The sequence below is a fragment of the Ceratosolen solmsi genome, unplaced genomic scaffold (assembly GCF_000503995.2).
Source record: "Ceratosolen solmsi marchali unplaced genomic scaffold, CerSol_1.0 scaffold35, whole genome shotgun sequence".
In the NCBI taxonomy this organism is placed as follows: Eukaryota; Metazoa; Arthropoda; class Insecta; order Hymenoptera; family Agaonidae; genus Ceratosolen; species Ceratosolen solmsi.
The window spans coordinates 760,109-767,440 of NW_011948423.1; the positions used below are offsets into that span (position 1 = coordinate 760,109).

Below are 7,332 nucleotides of genomic sequence, written 5' to 3' on the forward strand. Positions count from 1 at the left end.
CGCCCCCCCCCCCCCCCCCCCCTAAATATCTCTCTCTCTCTCTCTCTCTCTCTCTCTCTCTCTCTCTCTCTCTCTCTATCTCTATCTCTATTTCTCTGACTATTTAAGCACGTACTTTCTACCCTCGTTCTCCAACTCATCCTTTCGTATCCTTTTCCCTGCTTTTTCAGATCCTCAAATGCAGTGCGATGATAATGTCTCTGGTGTTTTGCCTGCCCGTCTACAATACGCGAAAAGTCCCACTCCTCGTCCTGATGCAATTTGTATTATGGTGGCGGCGTCTAGTAATATTCACCTTTTGCCATCATCTTATAATCCTGATGATTTAATACCTGAATGATCGTACTCGGCGTAAAAACTCCTTTTTTTTAAAATGCATACCACGGTTATTGGACTCTGTACAAACAAACGTTCGCGCGTGTTTCTTTAGTTGTCCATTTATTTTCAACTGTGGTCTTGGGTAAAGAGGCCTGTCGATGCAAATGCTTTTCGTTTTTACAAAACTTTTCAACTTCGTTACCTACGCAAATCGATAATTTTAACGAAAGCATAATAAATATAATTTTAAAGCAAAACGCTGACATTCATTGCTGGGTAAACATTTTTGAAATTAAATCATACAAAAAGACTTGGAACTGTTTTTGCAACGATAATTATTTATGAATTGCTCAAAGGCTTTTGAGACAATTGTAGTAAATTAATAATTAAAGAGATAAAGTAGCGCCCTGTTGATAATTTTATATATAAACGCCTTGTATTTTTATTATTTATTTATTTATTAATTTTTTTACACAATAATATAGACATCCGATCGAATAAGTATTGAATATTTTTAACGGTAAAATTGTATATCGGCAACGATGATAATATCGCGGTGGTATTTTCTTTTTTTGAAGTTCATTTATTTTAACGGGATTTGTGTATAGAAAAATTAGTCTTTGGTGAAAGGTAATGGAAAATCCTAAGGTTCGATCAAGTTATTAAGTATTCGATAATAATTCAATAATAATGCAGGGTTTTATCGTCATCACTGCCTGCCCCTCTTCAACCGAAAGTATATAAATTACAAATTAATATAGCCTGAAAAATCCTTTGTTAAACCAAAATCTATCGTCACCTGTACTTTTGTCTCCGTGCGTAGATTCCCTTTAAGATTTTTTATGCAATTATTTCAATTTGCGCGTTTGCGTTATTTGCATCATTAATTTAAAATCGATCAATCACCTAATAGATTTGTTAATTAAAAACTGTTTGGTAAAACTGATGCATTGATAATTACGTTCGTTAATTGTAGGTGCATGGTGACGAATAGAATATATGTATTTATTATATTTTCCATCAACTTACTAAAATAAATTGGTCGTCAATATCTAAACTAGAAATTCCAATTTTTCGCGAGCTTAGTTGTACGTAAGTAATACCCGACCTTTTGAATTTCCGTCACTGTGTAATTTAATGATTGAATGATTAAAACGTATTTCTTTAACGACTGTTGTTTTCTTACAAAGATGTTTTCAAGTCCTTGTTAATACCTAATTTAATTCCTCCATATTCTATATGCATACGTACATATACACACGCGCGCACGAACTCAAAAACACACACATATAATTGTATATTTGTGTGTGTGTGTGTGTGTGTGTGTTTGTTGTGTGTTTGTTTGTTTGTTTGTAAAATGTATACAAGAGAATTAGGCTGTTTTGACAAAAATATATATTGGCTCTTGATTAAACACATTAAATGGTAAAGTAACAAAATGTCACCCCACTTTTCCGTAATTTAATACGCAATTTAATAACATTTTAAAACATTATGAAAAAATAAATACATATATGACTCTCTCTCTCACTCTCTCTCTCTGTGTCTGTTTGTCTGTGTGTCTGTGTGGGTATATTGATCAACAATGTAATGAGGTTCTCCAGTGGAAAAAGCTTTTAAGCATGAAAAAAACAGAGCAATAACAAACGACGACATAATACTAGGTCACGCTAGTTCTACATTTCGCAAGCTCTGCTGCAGGGACTCGGTGCATATAATATCGTCGATCACGAAACGAGGACCCGAGCCGACGTCATCCGCGTTGTTGCCAGCGACTGAGAAAAGGTCGTGACGCAAAATCCCTGATAGTACGAGTTAGAAACTTGCGAAAATTTTCGCCTTTCTTTTTTAGCGCAAAAAGTCGCTGCCGCTAGTGGTACACGAGTCGAGCTTCATTCTACCGTCATTATATAAATTTTCGTTTCCGATTGATTTCTAGAGCAAAAAAAGAAAAAAGAAAGAAAAAAGAAAAAAATAAATAAATACTTTTGTTATCATAAAAGTTCGTGGTTGTCATTGCTCGTAGACAGCAAATTGTGCACACGTGTGCACGTGACTTGTGTTTATTCTTTTTTATTTCACTTTCGCGTCGCATTAGAAGCGAGCACGACACGTTTTTACGCAACGTGCAAATATGAATTGGCGAGGTAAATAGTGAGTCGGTACTCTGGTGCGCATGTAAGATTTTGAATTTGGCGCGCTTGGAAAGTGTAGCACTCGATGAGTTTTGGTGGGAGAATTAATTGTGGGTAATCTTTGGATTTTCTGAGGCAATCGTTCGGTAACTGATACAAGTTCAATTTCGAAAATTATTATCTTGAGTAATGGTTTGGCAATTCATTTCGGCATTAATTTCACCAATAAATTCTAACATTTAATGGCTGCACATTTTAACGAAAATGTAGTTTATTATTTAATGGTCGTTATAGATTCTGTAATTTTTTACAAGACACGTTCGTCGGTCGTAAAAATACATAATTTATCCCAATACATGCAGAATAATATTTATTTTTAATAATAATAAGTCATTTTCTTGCGTCACTCGTTCATACTGGCGATTTCAGTTATATTGAGAGTCAAAGGAAAAACGATTTTTAATAAGATCAATTAATAACAACAACGACGACGACAACGAATGCTATAAATAATTTTAAAATTTTGAAGAGCATAAAAGATAAAAGTACATCACATTGAATCAACTTTGGCTCGTCATAAAAATAAAGCTACTGATCAACATTTTCAAAAGTACATAACTTTTGAATGGCCTTTTTCTAAAGCATTTAAATGTCTCGAGAACTTATAATTACCGACGTACTTTCAAGTAAAAGCTCGTATAACTATTTCGATCGAATAACGATCGAGTGACAAGCTTACTCAACTTGAAAAGCGCACATCATTTATTTAAGACCGGATTTTCGAACAAAACGTGTTTTTTCTTCACTTTCATGCGCGTAACAATGAAACACGTATGGCTTGAAAATAAACATCAACGGAAAGAGAACAAAAACCGTGCAGATCGTAATAACGTGTACCACTGTGCCCGTTATCTCACATTGGAGTTGACAGGCGTAATCGAGCATTCGCTCTCCTCCTCCTCCTTCGCCCCCACTGAACCCCTACCCCCTCCCGATGCCCGTAAGTAACCGTTGCTTTCGGCTTACCGTTCCAGGTGTACGTGCACATGGATGGCAAGGTATGCACGCAGTAAGGAAATATCGAAATTTCAATAAAAGCCTCCGAACGCTTAGTTGAAACTATCGATTCGTCACGAGGACGCGACAACACGTGCGCTTATCGCTTGCTTATACTTGATTTTTTATCGTGGCTCGCCTTGTCATCTTATCCGTCGCTATTGTTTCGCAAAATATTGCGCTTTTATGGATGAATTACATCGTTTGACGAAAAATTAGTCATTGATACGATTTGCTTTTTACGAGCCGGAATGATTCAACTTGCTTAATAGCATAAATTAATGCATAACGTAAGCTGTAATTTATTTATTATTATTATTTTTTTTTTCAATTTCGGTTTCAATATGAAAATTTTTACTCAATTTTAATGCTTATTGATGAAGTTAATAGTGTACCGTCGTGTACTATATCGTTTAAAAAGTTTTCGCTCGCATTCGTTTGTTTACCAATATCGTTACTATTGGCTAATAATAAGCAATAGCGTTTAGGTTCGCAAAATAAATTGGATATTTACGTAAATAGTACGTCAGAATTTGAAATTATTGTTGAGATTTGTGAATAATATGAAATAACGATTGAATTGTTTTATAATTTTAATATGCGAAATAACAGTTAATTTTTAAGACCAATCGCATGCTCTTAAATATATAAGGTAAAGGAAGAAAAAGAAAAGGAAGAAAGTTTTGAAAACTCGTTTGTTGAATCATAGTCTTATCTTCGAGTCATATACTTCATATATTCGCAGCATAACCTTCAACAATTTTCAAACTGCTAGGCTTCAGGTAGAATTTATTTTTATATTATTCAGTAAACAAGTAATAAATTTAACGAAATTCCTATTGCGAGGTATTAGCTTAGGAATGAAAATTGAGAGCAACATTAAAGTTAAGATTGAAAACTATTATTTGTAAAATGTTAGTAACACTGGCTTCTTTTAGTCTCCCTACCTCTCTCTCTCTCTCTCTCTCTCTCTCTCTCTCTCCCCATTTAACTTTTCCTCGTCGCTCCCTATCACTCGAAGCATTGCATATGTATTGAGCACACAGCCAGTCGAACCATACGCGTAATGTACATAATTGCATGTGTAGTTGTGTGCCTGCGTATGTAAGTAAGGTCGCACTACCAGAAAAATCCTACACAATTGGCAACACTGCTACGTCACGTTAACGCCTCTGTTGTATTTTCCACGTACAATCCTTTTGCGAGCTCTTTCTCTCTCTCTCTCTCTCTCTCTCTCTCTCTCTCTCTCTCCCTCATAGGCTCTTCCCTGTTTTATCGTCGCCGTTGTCGCCGACACCACCGCCACCACCGCCACCACCTCCGGTGTTGTGACATCGTTTCACCGTTTTACGCTCCACTTATCGCCGCCGCGGCAGATTACTTTCTCGCGCCCGCAATTTGTCCCCGATCGTTGACTTTTCTATTACTTACATATCATCCCTATGGTGATATAGGGATGTTTGAAATGCAGAAACGACTCGCCGACGGTTTTTGACAATTCAATGTCGTTAGAACATTGTTTTTCAATACTGCAATAGTTGTATATAAAATCCATCGCTGAATGTCTAATGAAAAGTATATAATGTCTATGTGTACGCGCGCGTTTATTAAAATGATCGCTCGGTACTATTTAAATTTAAAATTCATAAAGCATTTTATTTATCTAAATGCTTTGAGTGCGGTTTGCACTCATACTCCTAGAGAGCGGTCGAGAACCTTGTAAAATTAATTATTTAATAATTATGACAGTGTACGGATAATTAGAAAGTAATGTTGAATGAAAGTATGAGTAATGAGGCAATACGTCAATAGTTCGCAGGTGTGCTGTTTTTTGATGAAAGTGTGAATTCGACACCTGAAACTCAACAAGGTTAAATCGTTGGATTTGATGTAAAAACGTCCGTGGGCTTTTCATGAGATGGGATGTCGTCGAGCTGACATCGGTTTTGTCGCTTACGAGGTTCGTTTATTGTTGTGATTGTCGAGGATTTCGTTTAGGGTCATAACGTGAGCCAGTCAAGTCCGAAGTTTTAAACTATTTTCCTCTAAAAGTTTGGCCAATGGATTCTCTAGAAGCATCCTTCTCGCTCGCAGACTTTTATTATTCAATATAATAGTAATAAAAAACAACATTACGTAGAGTCGAAGCAATGATGATTCATCAGCGTTATGAAAATTGTAGGAAAAAAATTATATTCAATAGATAGCTACAGTCTTTGCAATGAAAGAATAATTAATTTAGATAGCGATTTTTATATTATTCAAGATTGAATAATCTTTTTAATGATTAATGTAAACGTTGTATATTTGTGTAAGTGCTAAAATATCCTTGAATTTGCAAGAATGTGCTTAAATTTTACAAAATACCTAATATTAACGAATCTTCTTCCACTTTCATGATACACTTATTAAATTTCTTGCTATGTTGAATTACAGGAGAGAATAAATAAATTTCTAAATGATAATTAAGAGTGTCAGTTAACTAGGCCTTCGCCGATTAAATCTAGTCAATCGAATACAAAAATGGAGTTTCACATCAATACATTTAATTACATCCGAAAGTTTTCATTTATCGAGAAAATCCATGCGATCCGAAGGTCGATTAAACAAAGAACAGCGTGTAAAACTTGAGCAATGCGTATGTGACAAGGAAGAATCCCATAGACTGGCGGTCTTTTATAAAAATTATCCGTTCTTACGTGTAGCCTTTCTTTGGCTCCAATGTGTTATACAAAATACAATCACAATTACGAAAAGAGGCCTCGGTAACCAACGTGTTCGATCGGCGGATACGTTTCTCCCCTACCTTTCTCTTTTTCTCTTTTACACTCGCTCCTTTTCCTATTTACTCCTTCTCGTTTTCACTCTTGCTCCTCTATATCGCCGTCTTCTTCGTTGTGCGCGCACACATTTAAATGTACGTACGACCTAAATAAAGCAGCATGAGCGGCTTTTAGTTTAATACACATGCCTCAAAATAATAATTTTTCATTCCCCAGTAAGTCGTGTAAATTCAACTCGGCATTTAATCATTTTTATATCGAGGTTAAAGCAAAATTTTATTTTAAATAAAACAGAACGTCGCGCCTGATTTATTACAGGAAACTCGTTGTGACGTGAGTTAGGTTAGGCATAATAAATTCTCCTTTAAACATTTTCGGGAACATGGACAATACTCCTCGTCGAAAGAGTGAACTTTACAAACGAGCCGTTCCGAATCATAAAGGTCGGCTTCTCGTCAGAGCAATCACCACCGTTGTAAATGTTACACTAGAGGAGTCCTTATTACGGTAGAGCCGAAATATTCCAAGAAAGGATACATGGTCTCGGAATATTCCCACATGTGCCGGCGCAGTGTATTACCCTCTGATCATTTCTCACGCAAGTAAATTCCTTCCCAAAATCCCAAAATCCTCGGGACCTTCCATGCTGAGAGGCTCGAGCTACTCCCCTTCTGCACTTTAGCAAAGACACATCGCAAAAGCGAAGACGAGAGAGAGAGAGAGAGAGAGAGAGAGAGAGAGAGAGAGAGAGCAGCTTATAAACATTTATTATGCAACAGTCACTCCCTCCCGTCTTGTCCCATCTCATCGGCAGTAAGTCCGGGCGCCCGTGACCCAGTGGGTACGCGAAAATTGCATGGCGCCCTCGCGGTATCCTTAAAGGAGGCCGCACGCGCGTCCTCGAGCGCCACCGTCTCATCGTTGTCGAGTTACACCGAGGGTAAGGTTCTCTCTTGCACGGGCGCAAGTCGCGATTATTTATAGCCGAGCCACGATATTTCTGTAAACGACGCGTGAGAGTTCATTCGTGCGTGCGTCTG

At 36.8% G+C, this 7,332-nt stretch overlaps 1 protein-coding gene across 1 annotated transcript in view; it reads left to right on the plus strand.

The window, feature by feature from the left end:
- LOC105362377 (uncharacterized) overlaps positions 1 to 7,332 on the plus strand; it is a 154,725-nt gene that overhangs the window by 142,048 nt on the left and 5,345 nt on the right. The window lies entirely within an intron of this gene.